Source organism: Corapipo altera, unplaced genomic scaffold, assembly GCF_003945725.1.
Source record: "Corapipo altera isolate COAL_440 unplaced genomic scaffold, ASM394572v1 2b, whole genome shotgun sequence".
NCBI classification, from domain to species: Eukaryota; Metazoa; Chordata; class Aves; order Passeriformes; family Pipridae; genus Corapipo; species Corapipo altera.
In genome coordinates, this window is record NW_020884874.1 from 19,591,800 (window position 1) to 19,614,789 (window position 22,990).

Here is a 22,990-nt window from a genome sequence, read left to right on the forward strand (position 1 = left end):
TTTTTCAGAGTGAATTCAAAGTTTCATACCTGTTTCTTCAACTTGAGTTGCTGAGAGAAAAATTTAAAAGATAAGGTAAAGAATCACAATATCCACAACAAAATGAAAAAAAGCCCAAAAACTAGAAAGATTGACACAACCATGGGTAACACAGTGAAACTTCACTGACCTTCAGTTAATTTGTTCCTATGTTTCTATTAGTGAAGCCAAAAATATGTTATTTCAGCAGTATTAATTTCACTAAATTTATAAAGAAAATATAAATGAGAGCAGGAGGGAGAAATTACCTAGTAGTTGACTTCTAGAAATAATTTCCGGTCACAACACAGTCACTTTATGAACTGTTTCAAAAAAATAGCCTCCCACCAAAATCACAGTATATAAAATACTTGTGTATATACTGAAAAAATCCTCACTTAACATTTCATTCTGCAGGGTAAGCTCTTTAAGTACAACTGTAACCTTCAGAGCATGACAAAGAGCTATCCTTTAAAAAAAAATATTGAAAGTACTCCAAAGTAGGAACACAGAAGAAAGAAATAAATTCTTTTCTCTAATCAAACAAGAAAAAAGATGAAGTAGGGGGAAGCAAATGAAGTTTTTTTAGGTCATGTAAGCCTTTTCTTTATCAGTTTGCTCAGTCTACAGCTTCATTCACTCTGTTTTCACACATTTCACTGACAAAACTTTACAGGGAAAACAAAAATGCAAATCCTTTTTCCTGAAATAATAAGACAGAGATCCACTACAGCCTCTAACAAAATTAAAAGGATCAAAACAAAACAGATGAAGCCTATAGGTCACTTATCAAACACCCAAAAGTCAAGCTGCTGCAGTTTGCCCTTCCCCGCTTAGGGTCCTCCTAATACTGGGAGAGCAGTGGAACCAGCCATAGAGCAGACAGTGAGAGTATTATGGAGATGGGGAGGGGCAAGAATATTTCCTACACCTAAGACCTTAATTTTTTGGGGATAGGAAATGATAGGATCTTTTGATAAGCAATTGGAAGCTGAAATGAGGGTCTATTTGGATGAGAAAACTGTATTTATATTTGACTTTGGACATTGTCCAGCACTTCCAAATGAAAGCACAGAACTGTAAACCATTCTAAAATTTACTAATGAAATTCATAACTGTTCTGAATTAGAGCAGGATGGTGTCCCCTTTATGTCTTTGTCTTGTAATTTAATTAAATTAGCCTCCTTTAGAAGCACTAATTAAGGCATGACATAAGTAATTTACTGAGTTCATTCACCATAAGACATGAAGACAATAACACAGATCCAGATACATGAGAGAATAAAGAAAGTAGTAATACCAGCTGACCCTTCTGATTTCTTTTTTTCCTGGTTTGAATCATTGAACTTATTGGGAATCACAAGCACAAGTCCAAGAGCTTCCCCCTCTTCATCTCTGCCTAGATGTTGCTGCAGGCTCTCTTATCTCTTCGTGACACTGCTGTGACACTGATGACACGACTGGTCCCCTGGACTGTACACAGAATTCACTTGCAGGCACTGGACAAGAATTCAAAGCAATTTAAAAAACTTTTAGTATAGATGAGATTGAGGCCAATGATAGTTAAATTACACATCATCCTCATACCTCTCACTGATGTGTATTTGGGTTGTTCTGCAAACTCCACCTATAAAAATGAGACACAAACAAATGCCCACACAGCCCCCAGCTTTGTACAACCCGCTGTCTTCATGACACTGGCAAGCCAAAAATGTTCATCCTGGCGAAATGGGTTGACAGAATGGGCTAAACTCTCTTCTTTGCTGAGTGTTTGTGTCCTGCTGAAAGAAAGCCTTCTAGGAATAATTTACATCATTGCCTTTGGATGCCTGTTGGTACAGGTCTTTCCCAAAGCCATTCTCAAATATAACACAGAACCCTAGAATCATAGAATCATAGATTGGTTTCGGCTGTAAGGGACCTTAAAGATCATCTAGTTCCAACCGCTGCAGCCATGGGCAGGGACAGTTTCCAATAGACCAAGCTGGTCATAGCCCCATACAACCAGCCTTGGGAGCTGTCTTGGTCAAACCCCCCAAACATACAAATAATAAATGAAGACTGCAGGTGGGACTGCTGACACTCTGATACCGCAAAGTTTTGTCATGTCCAGAACTGCAACAGTCAGTACCTACAGTGAAGAGATTAATTTACATCCAACAAATGCACTAGCAACCTAATAATAACATATGTTTTTCAAATAGGTCACTCTGGAAAACCTGGCTTTATTATAATTATATGTGCTCCTTGGACCTACCAGCATCTTGAATCACAGGATCACAGGCTGTACTCATAAATCATACTGAATTGCTGATTTTATACATATATTGTGATTGTAATTTATGTGTTGGTTTATATTTCTTTCCCTGCTTGATATTATTCTTCAGTATGAGAATGATTTATATATTTTTTTGGTATTATTTTGACCTTAATAAAGACTGTCTTACTACAAAACGAATTATTACTATATGGACCTCTTGGGCAAAGGTGGTGCTCAGAGAAATATGACTCAGATTTTTCAGATGCCCCTATCTTTTGGATTATTTGTTTTCTGAGTTCGAGATATAGTGTCAGCTGTACAGCTCAGGTCTCATGGCCAATGCAGTAGCAGAAAAAACACCTATAAGGAAGTTCAATCTTTGAGGAATTGCCATCCCCAGAGGCTCAGGCCACAGCCATTTCTGGGTTTGTCCTCTAGACCAAAGCAGTGCCCATCCCAGCCTTGATTTCACAAGCCTGTCTACCTCCTATTTTCTTTGTTTCTTATGGTGTTCCTAGCAAGAAGGTCTATAACCCCTTACAGAAATCCTTCACTTTCTGGTATCCCGGGATTTCAGGACCTCTTTTACTGTTTCTGGCACTGAAGGGAGTTGAGACACTCCGTCACTGATGATGATTCTTCTCATTAACTTAATCTACTTAAAAGTCTTTGTTTTTAAACAAGGCAGTTTGCATGCTTGACTGCTGAAGATGGCTTAACTTCAGGTAAGATCCTCAGAACCTGCATTTTGGAGGTGTTGAGTGCTACAAGTTGAAGTCAGTGGGAAATTCCACAAGGTCAGCTCACTTGAACAAGGTCTATGAAAATTGCTTTAAATGTGCTACAGCAGGCCGAAAGTAAAGAAAAAGCAGATCTGGGGGGAAAAAAAAATTAAAAAAAAGAAAGTATATTTTGTTGGTTTGCGGGGGGGGGGGGGGGTTTCTTTTGTTTGTTGGTTGTATTTTTTTATTTAATTCTAGGAGGGATATAATATTTTGAGAAATAAATTCCACACGTAGTCAAGTCTATTACTTAAGAAGAACTTCTAATCTCTCTTTTGTCTCGGTAAGGAAATACACATTCAACCGTGTACAGAAAGAATAACTGCTGTCATTCTAAAGGCTTAAAGAAAAGCTACAAAAATGATTACTTAAAGTATTTTAGTCTATTTTGTGTTTAAGTGGATTTTTGTATTTTTATTTTAATTACGTTTACTACATAACTCACAAAAATCAGTTTATTTATATATATATATATATTTAAGGAAAACTAAAAAAGGCAAAAAAAAAATCTAAAAGTATTACAGTAGGCCTTCCAATGACATAACAAGATTCAGGTATGTTGTGATCATTTTAATATACCTCTTTCCTGTGTTAAACCTTTTTCACCTTTCTCTGTACTTGGTCATTCATTTCTGGATTATTGTAGATCACAGTTGTTCTGTATGGTGTCTTGATGGTTGCTTATTTAACATATAAAACAACTTTTTTCAGTACAGTAAAGAATATGACAAAATAATTCAGAAATATGATTTACTATTCAAGAACAATATTCTCTGAAATTTGGTGTATTGGCAATAAATTTCTTGATATTTTTCTAGAATCCAAATGTAATATCTGAGCTGGTAGTTGGGACCTATAAATCTTCTTATGTATTAAACATTGTAAAAGATTGTATCTAATATCTCAAACCTTTCTTTCAGCTTGAAATTTCCTGGATAGATGTTCATTAACATTAGTTGTTCAGTGGGCCAATTTTTTTCCCCAATTGTGCCAATAAAGAAAACCCAATGATTAGAAAGACTTCAATCCATATTCATTTAATAATTATTGAAAGCATTGGAATTTGACCCCATAAGCCTTCGTGTTGAGAGATTTCCATCTTTACAATGTGAGGGTTTTTTTACCTTTTATTAAGACTCGAGCTTTCTTTTTCTAAAATTCGAGTTATTTAATTTTGATATATTTCTTCATAGAAACACCACACTGTAAAGCTGAAGTCCACAGAGGTTTAATTCCTAGCACTATGCATATTCTGTCTATAACCTCTACTTAGATTTGCTTTTATTCTATCAGATTCACACCTTTCAATTCGACATGACTACCTACACAAGACAGAATGACAAAAACTGCTGATCCAGAATAAAGAATAGCAAGCAAATGGGAACCTAAATTCATCTTGTGCTTGATTTTGGACTTCATGTGCAACACTCATCAGCAGAGTCATAAAGCTAGAGGTTCATCTGCACTCCAGAAGTGTCAGAGGACTTAGGATACAAAATGCTAGTTCCATTTTGGTAGATGTGACTATCTCTGGATAAAATTTGCATATAAATTCTGCCAAGATGTTTAGTACATAGCTTGCCTCCAGAGACAAACACAAGCACGTCATTGAACAGGCTTTCTCCATCAGTAGCCTTGTGATGGATTTCCAGTGGCGATGGGCTCCTTCATTATGTTTATATCATAACAGTCTCAATACACTCAAGTTAATTAAAAAATATTTCTATTGACTTCATTCAGCTTTTGATCAAGTCTTAATAGGAAGATTAAATGAACCTTAGCAACCTACTAGAAGCACTGTGTAGCTCTAGTCATCTTTGCTCAGGTTGTATAGCTATCTACTCTTGGGCCCTGCTTCCTGCTTCCCGTTCATGACTATTAAAAGAAAAGATTGTATCTAGCTGGTAAATCAGTGACACTGGTCAAGATTTCTATTTTTTCAGCTTTAGTGGCATTTGTTAAGCATTTGAGGGAAACTGACAGGCATTACATAGAATCATAGAATCTCCTGAGTTGGAAGGTATCCACAAGATCAGCAAGTCCAACTCCTGGACTTGCATAGGATCACCTGAAGAATCACACCATGTTCCTGAGAGCATTGTCCAAATACTTCTTGAACTCTGTCAGGCTTGGTGCTGTGACCACTGACCTGGGGAGCCTGTTCCAGTGCCCAACCACCTCCTGGGTGAAAAACCTTTTTCTAATATCCAGCTAAACCTCCCCTAACACAACTTCAGGCCATTCCCTTGGTCACTGGTCACCAGAGAGAAGAGATCAGTGCCTGCCCCTCCTCTTCCCCTTGTGAGGAAGCTGTAGACTGCAATGAGGTCTCCCCTCAGTGTCCTCCAGGCTGAACAGACCAAGTGACCTCAGCCACTCCTCATATGGCTTCCCCTCAGGCCCCGTCTTCGTTGCCATCCTTTGAATGTTCTCTAATATATTAATATCTTTCCTATATTATGGTGCACACAGGACTGAAGGTAAGGCCACACCAGTATAGAGCAGAGTAAGTCATGGTTAGCAAGCATGAGCTCACAGCCTGGTCCAAAGTAGCAGGAAAGGAAGCGCAATCTAAAATTTAAACCTCTCCCATTCTCCTTGTGTTGAGCCACACTCAGTCTGCTGGGTAGCAGGAGATTAGGATGGTCTGGTGTTACCTGTAATGTTCTGTTTAACAAACTTTCACCAAATGAAAAGACAGGGGTAATACAGGGAACAGAAAAGAATGCTAACTTGCATTTGATTGGTATGAAAGGAAGATGAAGGTCTTGCACAGAAATAGCAAAAAACATGAGAATCTCTGAATGTGACCATAGAAGTAAAAATTGAGAAAAAAATTAACATAAGGAGTAATTTTTTTGTGTGATGAGGGTCGTAAGGCCCTGGAACAGGTTGCCCAAAAAGTTTGTGGATGCCCCATCACTGGAAGTGTTCAAAGTCAGGTCAGACACAGTTTTGAACAACACAACCTATGAAAGATGTCCCTGGGGGCTGGACTAGATGATCTTCAAAGGTCCCTTCCAACCCAAACCATTATATGATATATGATAAGAAGAGAGATGCTTCTTTGTGACAGTGAAATTCTGCAGTGGAGGTAGGCTGACCTGAAATTTTAGCCTGTGAATTACGCTGACGTATCCCTCAAGAAATAATCCACTACAGCTGTAGGCAAGAGAACTACTGCAAGGTGAGAAATGCAGCACTGTTTCATGTCGGGAAATGTAAACTCCTCAGTACAAGCCTAATGGCTGTTCTGACTATTTCACATCACCTTCTTAGTTCTGACTAGACAGGCACAGATACCCTGTTCAAAACAGCATCAAGGATGGTTCAATTTCAAACTGGGAAAGTGGTACCAAAGAAATAAACCTATGCAGTCGATATGCTGAAAGCTTTTCCTGATAAAGGGTCTACAATCTTGCCATTTGCAAAAGTTAACAATATCTATCGTTTTATGAATACTTTGTTATGCTGACATTGATACCTGTAATTATGTGGATTCATTTATAAGTCGTAGCATTTGTAACAATCTCAGTATGACTAATAAGGTGAGAGATTTTCTATATGGTGAAGAAAGTTTTTACAGCTTTCAGAGATACAGATATACGTTTAATTCTTTCAAAGTGTTAGACGAAAAGCTTTCATATTCCTGGCCCTAGGTTTTGTATTTAGATGTAGATGTCTGGATGAAGCTGAGAAAAATAAAAGACAATACAGCAATAAAAAAATCTATATTGGAAATATTTTTGGGAACTGCAACAACTTACTGGAGTAAATTTGGTCTCAAAAGTGTACATATGAATCTGAAAATATGTACATACTAAGTACTTAATATCACCTCTTCTACTTAGTGTTAGTTGTATAAAGTTGAAGTGCTATTCTTCCGAAAACTAGCATAATTCCACCCTAACCTATTCCCCAGCACCTTTCCTCCCTCCCAAGACTATTTTGCCAACTCCCTGGTTCTCCTCGGTATCCAACACCTTGTTGTGCTGGAAAAAAGCCACAGGGTGTATGCTGTCTGACAATTAAAAAAAAAATCCTTATTCTTGTTAAAATTACAAGCATCACAAAGGAAAGAAGAAAAATGGAAGCAAAACAGCTCAGTGGTTTCCCATCTGAGGTGCTGAATGTACCCCTCCAAAGAACTGCACCAAAAGTTAGTGGGCAACCTGACTTGCAGTTTTAGGAATAGCTGTTTATACTAGCATCACCTTTGCCCTGTCCTGTGGCAAAATATGCCAGAAAGATAGCTCAAACTTGTTTTATTGATTGTTGTTCTTCAAACCTATCTGGTTTAGGACATCCTTTCCTGACCCTGAGTGTGAGCTCTCCTGGCATGATCTCACCAGAGCTACGATGGTCTCACATTCACAGACTTGGGTCTTGTAAGCGCACTCCAGAATCAGAGGAGACTGGTCCAAAGCATAACCTCTCTGGATTCCTAAAATTCTATGGTGTCCATGTGAGATTTGACTGTAGATACTGTATCAGCTGAAGTAAGCATGGAAGTGGAATATTATAATCTACTTATGACCCAACCTACCAACTGTCTTCAGCTGGGAGTTACATCTTATTTTGCTGTCAATCATCAGTGCTTATCTGAAAATGTTAGATCTGATAGCCAACCTCAGGGCTCACCAGAGGCTCTTTTTCTGAGTGTGCAACCTTATTTCTGTGAATGCCAACACCATAGCTCAAAGAAGAAAGGAAGGTGAGTGCTTTCTTCTTTCATCCGTAGTAGGCTGCAATCTTAAAAACTGTTGTGGGTATACAGCTAACCAGATAAGAAGAGGTACATTCAAAATAACCATCAACAAAGTTAAATAAGAGGAAAAAAATGGATTATAAGTTTTGTAGCTGAAAGGTGTAGGAGAGATATTTGACAATAAGGTTTTTCTTGGCTATATTAGTTACTATGTACATTTTCCATTGAGGTTTTGCCCTAACATCCCATTGATTTACACACATACTAGGATGTGTAGGGCTGTTAATGATACACCAAAGACAGGGGGATATTTTACAATTTCTATGGAGAAGGGGGAGGGAGAGGAGCTGTTCACACACTGGCTGTAACCAATCAAGTTTTGTATGATGCCAAAAGTAAAACACAGTAAAGCTAGATCCTGTTAGCAACAAGTTGATTGCTTTAAATGGGGAGATTTCCTGAATGTTTAAATTGAAACTTCTACTATGATTAAGGAAAAAAGAAGCACCAGGATGCTTCTTAACCATTTAGTTCCTAAAATTCTTGTGAGGTCTGGAGATGACAAATTCAATTCTGATGTGCTGTGCTTTACACTCTGCAGGCTGTAGTAAAAGGTAAAACTAATCAAGCTTGGGTTTCCCATGGACTGTGCTTTAAGATGTTTTCTTATTTAAAGTCATGGAAATATGTTAAAACCCGTGCAGACTGGGTGAAGTTTATACAAGGCAAAATATATTTGACCATGCTTTTGCACAGTGTGTATATTTTGACTTTTCATTATTTTTTGCTAGTTTAATCCTTCATCCCACTTAAAACTGTATTCCAACATATTTACAGACTGAAGATAGGGAAGCACAGTTTATAAGTCTCTCAAAATGTTACTTAAGACTGTTTTGAGCAGAGGATACCATGGTAGTGAACTGAATTTCTTTAGTAAGATTTTAAGTGTAGACACACACTCAGCAGTAATGTTTAATTACAAGGGACAGAATATTCATGCTACTTATACTCATTTCAGAAAAACCAGAATTTTATCCCTAAGACTTTATTTTAAGGGAAATTTAAGTTCATCAACAACAATCATTCCACACCATTTCAAGCTTCGTGAAATAAACAGACAGATGGAATGTACCTAATTAATCATCATATGTACACACTGAACGTTTTACATGATTGGAAGGAGTCTTTTCAGAAGATTTGGCTCCATCAGAAATTGCTTCTGACCTGACTATGAATGTATTTCTCAAGCACATATTTTTGAAATTATAATTTTAAAATTTCCTGAGTGCAAATGATATTTCCATTGTGAATAAATGGAAATATTTCTGTGCAACTGCACACTTCACCATATAAAATGATCTCATCAAGATTACTGTATCCCACCAGAAGAAACACTCATCTTTAAATCTTCTTTGTCCCAGAAGTTTTAAGGTTGGTTTGAATTGCTATATTGTTTATACTTCAAAAGTTTAGCACTTTTCATTATGCTGATTAATCGTGGAGATATTCTTTACAGTTCATAATTAAAATCTCCCCATGTAACTTCTCTGATATGGTGTCCAAGTTTAGGTTGGAGAGAAACTAAGCAGAAATGTATTTTTAAGATTTATTATACCATAAGTTGTGTGGTGGTCCTTTACCAAATGAATGACAGATGGATGATGAGTATTATTTAACTGCCTGTGTCATCATTTTACATTCTGCTTTTGGAAGCCTAAAGTATATTCATAACAAATCAAAAATACAGACATAGAAAATTCATGTTTAGACAGTCTTTTAGTCTATGTTTAGATAGCATTTTAAAGGCAGAAAATGCTATCTTTTCTAAATGCAATGATTTAAACACATGCAGTTGTGGTCTAGGTTTATATTTTCTCATTCTGGCCAGCTTTCATTGACTGATGTTGCAATTGCTGAGAAACTCTGTCACTATTACAACCTACATGTTGGTTTTAAATAATATCTTCCATAAACAAGGTTGTTTTGATTGGTGTATCCTAAAGCACACCTGTTAACAAGCGAGCATTGGAATTCCTTTAAATTACACTCCAATTAGTTCATATGGTAAGTGACAGTGGGGTGCTGCTTCGACATTCTCCCTCACAGGTCTGCCTTACACAGCCAAGTCTGGGAGCTGGGATCACACAATCACTTGATGGTCTTTATGTATGGCTGCATTTAAGGTTCAGATGGTTTTCAGGCTTAATCCCCTGTAATCAGATTGTGCCCCCATGGAAGCAAATGATGAAAAACCATCTTCTCCAAAACAAACAGATACATATGATTAGTGAGGTAGTAAACGGGTTTGAGACTCCTTCATTGAGCTCTGCTTGCTCACGTGGAGATTTAATTTTCATAACCCACTAAAAGCAGTCATCAGCATCCATGGTGAAATGCAAACTGGTATTGAAGTACAGATGACAGAGGAATGATTAAAGCCCTCATGACACTGAGAAGACAACAGTGAAGTAGGCTAGCTAGAAATCTCCTTGTGCCTCTTCATATGATCAGGGCATTGCAAGGTAAGAGCCTAGCAGACCTTTTTACCCAACAGTATGACAGATGTTGATGGGGGTCTGTATCATAAAGGAGCCTTTGCCACAGCCATTCACAACTAAGCTACCTGTGTTGACAGCAGTAACAAGCTGGGCTTGGCAGGGCAGCCCCAGCCACTCAGGCTGGATGTCCACTGCTGGATCATACCAACACCCTGGTGAGCATCAGCATGCTAGGAAACCCTGGGGTGCCTCTGTGGAGCCATTGCGGCTGCATCCTCAGAGCTATCCAAGGCAAGTGAGGAAGCAGGAGCTGCAGCTGCAGACAATTACCGCCTCCACCCAGACTAAACAAAGGGCAGCCCTGCAGCCAGATCCCAGAGACAGGAGAGACTTACCCCTTAAGCCTGGACCACTAGCACAGGCGGGTGTTCTGCACAGCCAAGCACGCAAAGCCAGCAAGTCTTGGGTAATTGTGAATGACAGAGCAAGGCAAGGCAAGGGGAAAGAGCAAGTTTAGCTTTGTAAAGACATAAAAGCATCTCTCCTTTGTGCGGCTTTGTTTTGTTCCCCACTCAGAAGCAGATCTGACTCTACCCACATGGATTTTAGGCGCTCCTTTTGGAGAGAAGAAAGGGGTTTCTGTGCTCTTTGAGGCCTGTGTATGCTGGTCAGACAGGAAGCCAGAGCTTCTGTCAGTCAACAGCATATGCAAAATTTATCAAGTATATTACTTGACAGAGGTTACTCTGTCATTACTAGCTAACAGGCCTCTGCCAGAGAATTTTTTTTATGGAAGCATGTGCTGTCAAAGGCAAAGTGTCCATTGATTGATTGCCACAGCTGACCTAAACATACAGGGATCACTGTGTAATAACCCTTTTATCATATACAAACTGCCAAATGCTAAGTTCAATAACGCTAATGGTCTCACTTAAAGCCCCAAAGAAAGGCAAATTCAAAGGAGGAGGAAAAACTGCCGTTCTTTCTGTAACCAGTGCAGCAGGACTGCCACTCAGCACGGAGATGTGGGACTGTGGAGTAGGAACACTGGGCCCTGCTGCCTGCAGTGGACTCGTGGGAAAACACCATTCAGTCCATACGCTGAGCTTTCCACAGCAAAAAATATATTTATACGTATGTATTGCTCAGATCTGTATTTTCTACTAAACAGCATGGTATGGTTATAACAGAAATACTGTGTAACAGTCAAGTCCAGTAAGATCCTAAGCCTGAAAACTGCTTGAATCCCAAGAACAACAAAACAAACGAACAAAAAAATATGGAAAAAACCCCAACCTGCCCCCCTCCAAGCCCCCAGAAATAATGTAGCATTTACAAAAGAGGAAGAAGTAAGATTTCTGAAGCTACAGGCTAGACTTTAAGATCTCTATAACCTGTTTAAATGTATCATTAAGATTGTCTTTGGAGATAGAAGTGTAGGTAGAGAAAACAAGGCATGAATGTTACTTGTGTTGTGGTTTTCTTAGGGAAGACAAAAAAGGCCTGAATGAGGAAAGAGAAGAGAACTGAATATAATGTTTGCATTGCAGGCTATTACAATATTAAGAGTTTAAGAAATACAGGAATTGAGGGGAAGGTTGAACTTTAATATGTTGCTGTTCTCAAAAAAAGAAATTGCAGTTTTTCTTTAACTGTTACTATGAGTTCCCCTTCCAATTGTTCTACAGCTTTTAAAATCTTCTGCCTAGCTGTAAATGCAGCAGCTATTTAGACAGAGATCAGTAGTAATTTCAATAGCCAGGAGCCAAGACTGTGTTCTCTTGAGGTCAATGACATAGCTTACTATAATAAACATGGCATTGGGCTGAGAGTCATTTCTGGTGGGAGGTCTAAGGTCTTGTGGGTCTTTCTGTCGCAGTATTTTCCTGGAAGATTATGATAAGACTGCAGCTGGGGATGCACAGAAAGATTCTACATGAGGAAAAAGCCCTGTGAACAATTTCTGACAGAAACTATTTGACCATTGGGATTAGGTTTACGTGTAGAAGAGATTTTTTTTTTTGTTGGTTTTTTTTTGTTTTGGTTTGGTTTTTGTTTTTTTTTTTTCCTTTCAGCAGCCAAACCAAAACATTGCTTTGGTTCTGCTCAAGCAAAGTATTTGTGTAACCTGAAACAAATAGCCCTAGCCTCTCAATACATGCACAAGGCTAGATCACACTCACCATATAAAAAATCATATTTTGGAAATCATATTAAAAAAACAACAACAGTGCAAAGTTCTTAATAAGTATTTTATAATAACTGAGATAAAACAGCAGAAAATATCCAGGATGCCCTGAATATTTGATGCTGCACCTGTTGCTCTCTGGTCTGTTTAAGGGAAGCACAGGGTAAGCACCACTACGAGTAGAGCAAGGGAGGGGGAACAGTGTGCACTCTAAAGATACTCTAGCTTGGAGGCTGAAATTGGCAGGGAGTTTTACTTTAGGAGCAACTTCTACCTGTATAACTCTAGCAGGAAACACCTCATCTCTGCAGGTGAGCCCTTGGGGGAACTCTCTGCTTTGTTGAGAGTTGCAGGCATGAATGAGGTGTCTGGGAGAGCCAAGCCAATCTTTCTGGCAGGGTCAAACATGTAGAAATGTCACAGCTGTAAATCAGGGTTATCATCACCTGGGCAAAATGTCCAATGAACTGGAAAGCATTTACTGCTTCTGGTTAAAGCCATATACAAATAGATTTCCATGAAAGTGGTTCCCTAGAGTTTCAAGTTGAAAACAAAATTTAGTCAATGGATTCAGATAAGAATTTCTTTGGCCTATGAGATTAGTTTGAACCTGAGGTGAAATGCAGCAGTTGGGGGCCGAAATGTAGTTTTCCTGAATCCTTTCTTGTCAGTCAATACCCCACCAATCCCCCAGGTTATTCTGCTACTTAGTACCAAGAGGAGATATTACCCACCTTACCGTGATTCATGGATAATATCTCTGTCAGTTGCTGCTGGTAACCAAAAAGGTAGGATTCAGATATCTATGGTTTCTACTAAAAGCCTTCACTACCCATGGAAAAGCTGATTTTTACCCAAGTCTCTTGCCATTAGGAAGCAATCCCAACTCTCGCACATATAGAGTCAAGATATAAAACAACAAAATACTTTGTTAAGGGATACAATGACAAATCATCAGTAACTCAACTGTAGGGGAACACAGCACAAGTAATAAGTCAATCACTCATAGCACAGTGACTTCGGCCACAATGAATTGCAGCCACTCTAATGAAGCAACATTAACTTAAAATACTCGGATGAGGAAATGCTTCGGTGAGACCTGGATTCAAGGTCAATGTACACTCAGAAAATTTTGAAACACTGGAGGACATTCTTCCTTGTGAGAGTAAGAAAACTACAGTCCTCTTGGTCATATCTGTGGTTTTTTTCATGTGCTTTCCATGTCCCATATCTTGTTTTCAGCTGAAGTACTTAATATATGGTATCACATATGCTTGTTTGTTTTCATTCACCAGTTCCTTACAGGATGGTTTCTCTTACAGTTTTAAAAGAAGAGCTCAAGCTGAAGTTAGTTTCAGAGCCTCCCTTCTCAAAAGAGCCAGCTATGTCATTCCTGCTGAAAGTGTCTTACAGTACCTGGAAGGTTGGACAAGAGTGGCCAACCAGCTCTCACCTGCCAGCTTTCTTAAAAATAGCTACTGAGACAGCCTTTCTTACGACTTCCCACTGGTGCTCAGTAACATTGTAAATAAACAGTGAGTGATGCTGATGATGTCCTGCAAATTCTGGCAATGTCCATGGAGAATCCCATCCATCTGGCTGTAGTAACTGATGCTCTCCATCTCATCTTTTTATTCAAACAACAAATTTTTAACTGGCTACATGCATATGTGGTCCCAGTTCATTCACAGTGGTGGTACCCACAGATAATATATATGGAAAACTCTTGACTTGGGTACTTGCCTAAAACCACTCTAGGAAGCAGATAAATGTATTAAACAGCATGATTCTGAGATGTGATAAGATACAGAGCTGTATTAAGTGACTTAACCTGTCATTTCCTTCCTCTCTCATGCCCCTTTTTGTGAGGGTACGCTTTGCAAAAGGTTCAGTCTCTTGTGATCGGCCTCTTAACCACCGGAGAAAGATATGGTGAAGACCTCTTCATGTGGCTTTTGCCAGTGGGTCCCTCATTGCATTCAGGGACACCTCAGGCCCAGTGGTGTCAAAAGCTGACTAGAGGAGTTATAAACTAAGCATAAGCAGCCTTCCAGGTGTGGGGAGAAAACCCCAGTGGGAAAGGATGGATAACATGCACTTGGAGAGGAGTCAACTCTGAGTCAATGAGCAGCTGAGGGAAACAAAATGGTGAAGGAGGTCTACATTTGGAAGCAGAACAGTGTTTCAGGATCCAAAGTGCTGTGCATCAACATCATCACCATAAAGCAAAAACCAGAAGGGAAGCCATGGAGAACTAATAAACAGATGAAAAGCTGGCTCACAGAGGTACCTGGCTCAGCTGCGGGTATTATAGTCAATTTGCACATCTCTCAGAAGAGAGTTTTCTAAAAAACATCTTTTTAAGAGGTGAGCTTGCCAAAAATAACATTTTAGCAGCAGCACAGCTTGTCAAAACTAGCATTTTAGCTAGGGCAAGTACTCAGTGTGCAAATAATATTTTTCCAGGAGCAAAGCTTCCCATATAGGAAGGTAGAAGCTGCTAGCATACAACTTGCACCAAATCCATACCTCCTCCCTTCTTTTTGTTTAAGTGTTACTTACATCCATCCCCTCCAGTTAAAAAACCCATTATTTCTGGAAAGTTTCTGCCCTTCATGCAACACTATTTCCCTCAAGCAAAACTCCTGGTAAAAGTCCACTTTCAGCAAACTTTTCTCCTTAAATTGTCGTGGTCCTCATGCCTGATAAAAAGGCATTTCTGTTAAGTCTCCATGTCTGATAAAATGTTACTTTTTCCAAACTTCTGCTTCTGATAAAACATTCATTTTTCCAAGATTGGCTCCTGAGAAAATGTTATGTTTGGCATGTGCTCTTCCTGATAAAACATTTATTTTTGCCAAACCTCCCCTTCCATTATTTTTTTTCCCCTCAAAATTATTATTATTTCCCCTAGAGCCTCCTTAATGTAAGATACTGGATATGACACAACAGTGGGTGATAGCAGATCACTTGCCAACCAGTCTTTTATCCTCAGCCATGATTGTTAACAACGAACCCTCTGAAACACTGATGTTGAACGTCTCTTGTACAGTGTGGATGTCTTAGAAGGAACAATGAAAAAGATATTTGTACCCTTGTGCTGAAAATGGGCTTAGTTATCATATTAGCTCCTCATATAAGGCAAACATCATCTTATTTAAAAATAAATCAGATCTGACCCACCAACAGGTTGAAGGTAAAACATTTACGAGGATGTTCAGAATTTTCCAGTTCCGTAATATTTTACGTTCCAATGAGGTTAAATGAGGTTATAGACAGGAGACAAGGAGATTCCTGCTTGTTCACAAAACTTTAGACCTACCAGCAGTTCTATGCCTATTCTGTCTCATTCTGCCCAAATTCACGCTGGTAACTGCCACAACGCACCACATATTTATCAAAAAAGACTTCTTCCATGAGCACGTGCAAAAATCTGTTCTGATGTTGGGAGGTGCTGTAGGAAGGGGTGACAACAGCAAAGGGCACAGGCATCATGTTGGCACAGGACAAGAGAACTGGGGTAACACTTCTGGAGCACACTCTTCCCTTGCATTATCACAACCCTCTGTCTGGCAGTGTTCAACATGCACTCAAGGCTATTCTGTGACAAGTGTCATTCAAGAACTAACAACGAACCACCTGATGCTTTTCATATGTTTGCACAAAGTGCGGCTGACCACTTACATGTGTGGCTAGTGGATTGTGACACACAATGTGAGGAAATGGTGAGGACCCTAATCAGTCTAGCCTGGAGAAGCCTCAGGTCTCTAAATGCTGCCTGAAGCTACTTAAAGGGCAGTACATGGGAGGTGGATCCAGACTCCTCCCAGTAGAGCGCCTCTGCAAGGTCAAGAGGCAACTGGCACAAGTTGCAGTAAGGGATATTCCACTTAGACGAAAGGAAGAATAAATATCACCATGACAGTATTCAAGCACTGGGACAGGTGTCCACAGAGGCTGTGGAGACACTGTTCTTGGAAATTCCTAGAACAGAGCCAGACACAGCCTTGAGCAGTACAGCTTCTAAGACTGCTCTACTTTTAGAAGGAGGTTAGACTAGATTAGCAGAGGTCCCTTCTGACCCGAATATATAATTTTCAGCATATAGCAATTTACGTATTCAAGCTGGAACCCAGACAACAGAGAGCATTTTCTTTACAGTGAATTAAAAATTTACCTTGAACAGAGTTCCATATTAGACTGTACCTGGTGCATTTTGTTTACTCTTGCTAGATAATGTCTCATCTGAGTTATACCTTCAATAAATTAACCTTCTGAAGGTTAGATTGAAGACAGTAGGTAATTTGTGGGAATAAGCATTAAAATTAGTAATTTTGATTAAATATCTAATTTATGACGCTTCTGAGAAAAGCTTGGACTTAGACATGTTAAATCTTAGTGCATTCTCACATGGTAAAATTTGAAGAGAGACTTGCATGGAGACTGTGGCCAGAGGCAGGCAAAACAGCAGCAACACCTTTTCCAGCAGCAAAACACTTTGATCAGTTTAAGCCAGTTGAAAAACTGCATTTTCAGGAAGTGCCCACTGAGCTGAAGTTTTGGTAGCAATACACGTTGCTCTTTCTTATCTCTGTGCCTTTGTTCTAAGCTAAAGAACTGTTCAGGTTTGGGTGGGGTTTTTTTTGTTTTGTGAAATGTAAATTCATTCACCTGTGCTTGTACTGATACAAGCCACAAGTATTGCATTCCCTTTCTGGTCTTGTCCTTGCAGTTCCTGTTCCCAGGTTTAGGGGCACTCAGGACCTAGAGCCAGTGATGGACAATTGTATGATGATGTCCTTGTCTCATAGCTTAATTTAGGCACTAATAATTCAAGACTTCAGATGGAAGTGTGTTCTATAATGCTGAGCACCAGACAGCCCATCTTTCATAAACAACAGAGCAGTGGAGAGAATGCCACATCCCAGGAGTGTCTTTGAATTGTAACCCTCTACATGAAAAAAGTCCAGTGTATATTCTGGACAACAAAGCTTAAGAGTAGCACTTGTGCAAGCACTCAGGGGCTGGCCTTGGTCTTGTCTCAGTTTACCAGCCACTGGGCTCAGTAACTGACTAGCCCCAGTAGTAATGAGACAGAGACCTGGCTCAATGTTTTCATTGCTCAGTAGGGAGAGAAGGACCCTTTTCCTTACAGTTAGCTTTACATTTTTAAATAAAAAGTTGAAATCAAAGGCATGCCTTACTGCCAAGAATACAAAGCAATTAAGGAGCCCTGTCTTCCTTTCTTGTACTCTCATTTTAACAAAGTGACAGTGCACAAGATGTAGTGACATGCAAATCTTTAAGTTGTTAAGCTGCAAAACATGACAGCATTACCTTTATTTCATCAAAGAGACTGGAAAATCAGTGTTGATCCTTTCCCTCTCTCCACACCTCAGCAGATTGCAGGGGCTGTTCTGAAAATAGAGTAAAACCTTGTATTTTTTAAGAACTAGTCCAGAGTATAACATTAATCTCTCACTTCAGATTAGCAAATGTAATGATTCTTGTCTAGTTTCATTTGTGTTATCTCTTCATCCCAGAATTGGAGCATTTTCTTGCCAAGAGAAGAAAAAAAGCTAAAATGTTTTCCAGCTTATGTCATACTAATAAACCTTAGATCCACTACAGAGGGAAATGTTAAGTCAGTAATAATGATGAACAGGACCACAATCTAATAGCCCCTATGTTGCAACGAAGTTTTTGAAAGAAGAATAAGAACAAGGTTCAAATGCAGCTTCTGATTTTGGATGCCACACACTGCAATGCTAAACTTTGAGTACCAAGGTAATACTCTGAAGATACCACAAACCAATGTCCCCTTTGGAAAATGTCAGCCATAGATTTTACTATACTGATATTTAAGTTAAAGTAATTTTTACCTCAGAGAAAGTTGCCACTTGCATCCTATTCATATTGGGATTATAGGTGCATAATTTTATTTATATTAGGCTTTTGTAAATATTTTTAGGTTTTCTTTTTTAAGACCTGTCCTCTGGACAGGTAGCTTCCTGCTGTGTTCTTGCAACATTTCCAAAACATAAGCACATGCTTAAGGCATTTTTCAGATTCCTCAAATTTCCCTTTTTTTCGGTGTCCAAACTTCCACAAAGCCCATAAGAAGTGTTAAGCACAGAGGGTAATAATGAATGGGGTGACATCAGGCTGGTGATCTGTCACTAGCGGGATTCCACAGGGCTCCATCTGGGGCCCTGTGGTCTTCAACATCTTCATAAATGACTTGGACACAAGACTGGAAGGGATACTAAGCGGGTTTGCAGACAACACAAAACTAGGAGGAGCTGTTGACTCCCTCAAAGGCAGGGAGGCCCTGCAGAGAGACCTTGACAAATTAGAGGACTGGGCAATCATCAACCATGTGAAGTTCAACATGCAAAAGTGTCAGATTCTGCAACTGGGATGGAGCAACCCTGGATGTTTGTACAGGCTGGGAAATGAGATGATGGAAAGTAGTGCCACGGAAAGGGACCAGGGCGTCCTGGTTGATGGCAAGTTGAATATGAGTCAGCAGTGCCCCGGCAGCCAGGAGGGCCAACCATGTCCTGGGGGGCATCAGGCAAAGCATCACCAGCTGGTCAAGGGAGGGGATTGTCCTGCTCTGCTCTGCAGTGGCACGGCCTCACTTTGAGTCCTCTGTGCAGTTTTGGGCACCACAATATAAGAAAGATATTAAGCTCTTGGAGAGTTTCCAAAGGAGGGAAATGAAGGTGGGGAGGGGCCTTGAGGGGAAGCCATAAGAGGAGCTGCTGGGGTCACTTGGCTTGTTCAGCCTGGAAAGAGGAGACTGAGGAGAGACCTCATTGCAGTCTACAGCTTCCTCACAAGGGAAAGAGGAGGGGCAGGCACTGATATCTTCTCTCTAGTGACCAGTGATAGTACCCTAGGGAATGGCCTGAAGTTGAGTTGGGGGGGTTTAGGCTGGATATTAGAAAAAGGTTTTTCACCCAGGAGGTGGTTGGGTACTGGAACAGGCTTCCCGGGTCAGTGGTCACAGCACCAAGCCTGACAGAGTTCAAGAAGCATTTGGACAATGCTCTCAGGGACATGGTGTGACTCTTGGGGATGGTCCTGTGCAGGCCTACAAATTGAACTTGCTGATCCTTATAGGTCCATTCCAATTCAGCATATTTTGTGATTCTGTGAATTATAGGATAGTTTCTCTGGTTGTTCAGCATTTGTCCTCTCAAACATGAGGCACATGAATCAATACAATATGTTTTACTGTATCTGCAAAAAGTATGTTCGTATACTCTGATAAAGCACAGCAATGTAAAAAGTGCAAACCACTGACAACTTATTCCACTGACTTTTTCCAGTACTCACAACCTTGCTGTTTTCTGGATTCAGCCTTGGGACCCTACAGAGGTTTCTACCTCCCTGACTAACAGTAGGAGTTAGAGTTTCTCTGAAATCTCTCTATGACTCATGTTGTTGATGAATTTTAAGGAAGCCATCCCATTTCCAAAATTTAGTCACTGCTAACATCCCTTGCCATGTTCACCTGCCACTCCTGGCTGCTCTTCAGCAGATAATCTGCACGCCATATAAACATTTAAAGTTTACAGTTAAACTAGGAATAAGATATCAGTACCAGGCATAGCTGATGACCTTTCTGATAATGACATAAGCAGATTAAGAGGTTTTCTTTTAAAAAGAGGACACCCACCTCCTCCCAAAACCCTGAGACTTTGCTTGTAGGAGTCATTCATCAGGCCCTGACTCATTTGCTATTCTAAATGGCTGACAGAATTATGCTATGCTTAAAATATTAACACCATAAATAAAGACATTCATGCTTATGTGGTTTTCTAGGAAGGCTTTACTAAGAGATTTCATTTTTCTATCAATCCCTGTAGTAGACAAGAGTCTAGAGGCATCCAATCTCTGTGTAGACCTTATCTCCTTAATATCATACACATAAAGTTTGTATCGCATTTCACTACAATAATCTATCTAGTCCACAAACAACATGGCACTAGTAAGAAGATATGAAACATCTAGCTCCACACCTCAGGTTAAGTCTTTTTGATTTGGCACAAACATAAATAAAAGGAGGTTAATATGAAAAGAAACTAGCTTGGTTTAAGAAAGCAAGACAGAATGACCACCTATTGATTTTCTCTGTAGTAAATAACCATAGGAGAGGAGTAATGGTGGAAGTGGTTTTGTACTGTTAGGGCACAATCTGGCTGTAATATGTAGGCTGTGAATTCTCCATAGTATGAAACAACTTGCCAAGTCATTTCTCTTGCTGTGAAGAAATAAAACATTGACACAGAAAAACAACCTTCTGTCACCTCTTCTACCTTTTATTGTAGGGATCAGGTAATGAGAATTTGAACTCAGACATATTTACTAGTGTTATTTAAAAAATTAAAATAATTCAGTTTGCTCTCCTTTGGGGGAAAAGACTGCCTCTGGACATGCAAGCAATGAACAGAAGGCAATAGTATTAGCCATGAGGCTAACAGTGCAGATGCTTGAGTGTCTGTAGGCTTGGCCTTAGCTACTGACTCAGATCACCTCGCTGGCAGCATAGCTGGTTGCCTCTGTGCTGTCAGGTCAACTTGGCTCCAAGCTTTCTAGAGCATGAATTTTCATGATTTACAAGCTGTGGGATTAGGAAAGACTTATGATTGTAGGGGTCAACAGCACTGTATTTTGACCATTCCCTGCAATTGTTAATTGTTATGGAATTTGAAGGATTGGAAAGGGCTTCCAGAGCACAGGAGAGCTGCTTGCAGCAAATATATTTCAGCAATGTGAAAAATACATCCCCAAACCAAAGTGAGTATTAGGTTGCTTTAGGAAATTCTGACCTTCATTACTTAATGCTTCTTATATTTTGCAGTGTACCACTGCAAGAGAGGTTGTAACAATTTTATTTCTAGTTGGTGGTAGCCATCAAAATAAATTCTAGGCTAGGGAGGAAGGAGACAAAGTGCACGGTCTGAGAGGAAAAGTGTCCTTTCTACTGCAACAGTACTATGGCTAGAAAAAGGCAGCCATGATAACTATCCTGGTAAGATGCCAGGTGCATTCCATGTTGAAGCTTGAACCCACTGACTTATGTCATAGGAAAAGCTACAGAGACTGGTCTGTAAGGTATTAGAGAGGACATATATGCCATAAAGCATTTTTGTGCTAAAACACAAAGCAGGAAAGTCCACTGTTGCCCTGAAGCTATAAATTGTGTTCAGCAGACATGCTATCAGAGAATTATTTTGAAAACTAACTTTGGTAAAAAATCTCAGTGAATTGCAGCGATAACACACGTGGCTGGCTAAAAGTTCTGATTAACCTAAAGAAATAGAAATCACGGGGACCTTGCTCTTACTAGAAGTGCTGAGATAAACTCCCTCATAGCTGGAAGCCTCTCAGATAGGATTGACTGGAATCTCTACTGGTAAACATTAGTAAAACCTTGCAGTAACTGATGTCAGCACTGACACATTCACACACAGTATGAGATAGCTGTAAGGAGATCTAGAAAAAGGATGCGAAAAGAGAGGAAAGAGTATTTTCTGAGTAACATGATGCTGGCAGGTGGGGCAGTGTGCAAGTTTTGAGCTGGCTTCCCACCAAGTCTCCGGAACTTGACAACAGGGTCTGCTTCCCAGAAAGGGAAGGAAAAAAAAAAACAAGCAACCAAAGCTATAGCAAAAATATATAATTTACATATGAAACAGATGTATTTTACATATGAATGTATATATTTTGCATATGAAACAGTGAGAATATTATATACCTATAACCCCAGAAACCCTAAATAGTTTCCTAAAGGGAAGAGGGGAAGGGAGACAGGAAAAAGGACAAAATAGGACGAAAAGGGACAAAAACAAAACAGGTCTACACAATCTAAAAACCTGGTAACCAGCAAACTGAAGAACTGGCAAAATCTCACCACTTCCCTTGAGAGAAGCAGGACAGCTGGACATGGCCCAGCACTCTCCCCTCACACGTGGCAGATAACAGCAGTCACTGTAGGCTTCAGCTCCAGATAAGCAAGACCGAGACAGAGACCCACCGTTCTCGAACCTCGCCGGAAAGGAAGAGAGCGAGGTCCCTCCTGTTGGCTTTATTTATACCTCAAGTAACGTAAAGGAATAGCATGGAATACTTCCATGGTCACCTTCCTAGTTCCTTCCTGGTTACAAGCTGGTGTCCAGGAAGGCCTAGAGTGAAAACTATCACAGGCAGTGTGGTCAGGGAGAAATGATTCCTTTTCTTGACATCCTCTCTCATTATGCTGAGGATGTATCTCAAAGTAAATCTGGAGATGATGAAAAAAATTTTTTTCTTCTTCTTTCTTTCTTTGGAAGTTCTTTCACTTGTGCAATCTTTTATTTAAATTTCAGTTGCGTGGTGACTTGTCTGCACCTTCTCATTCTGTCGTTCATCTGAAACTTTTAAATCAGCCCTGTTTACCGTGAAACCACCCTGGGCAATGCAAAGAAGGTGTTTGCAGACTTCAAGAAGTCCTTTATTCATGTTGCACCTGCAACAGTCACAAAA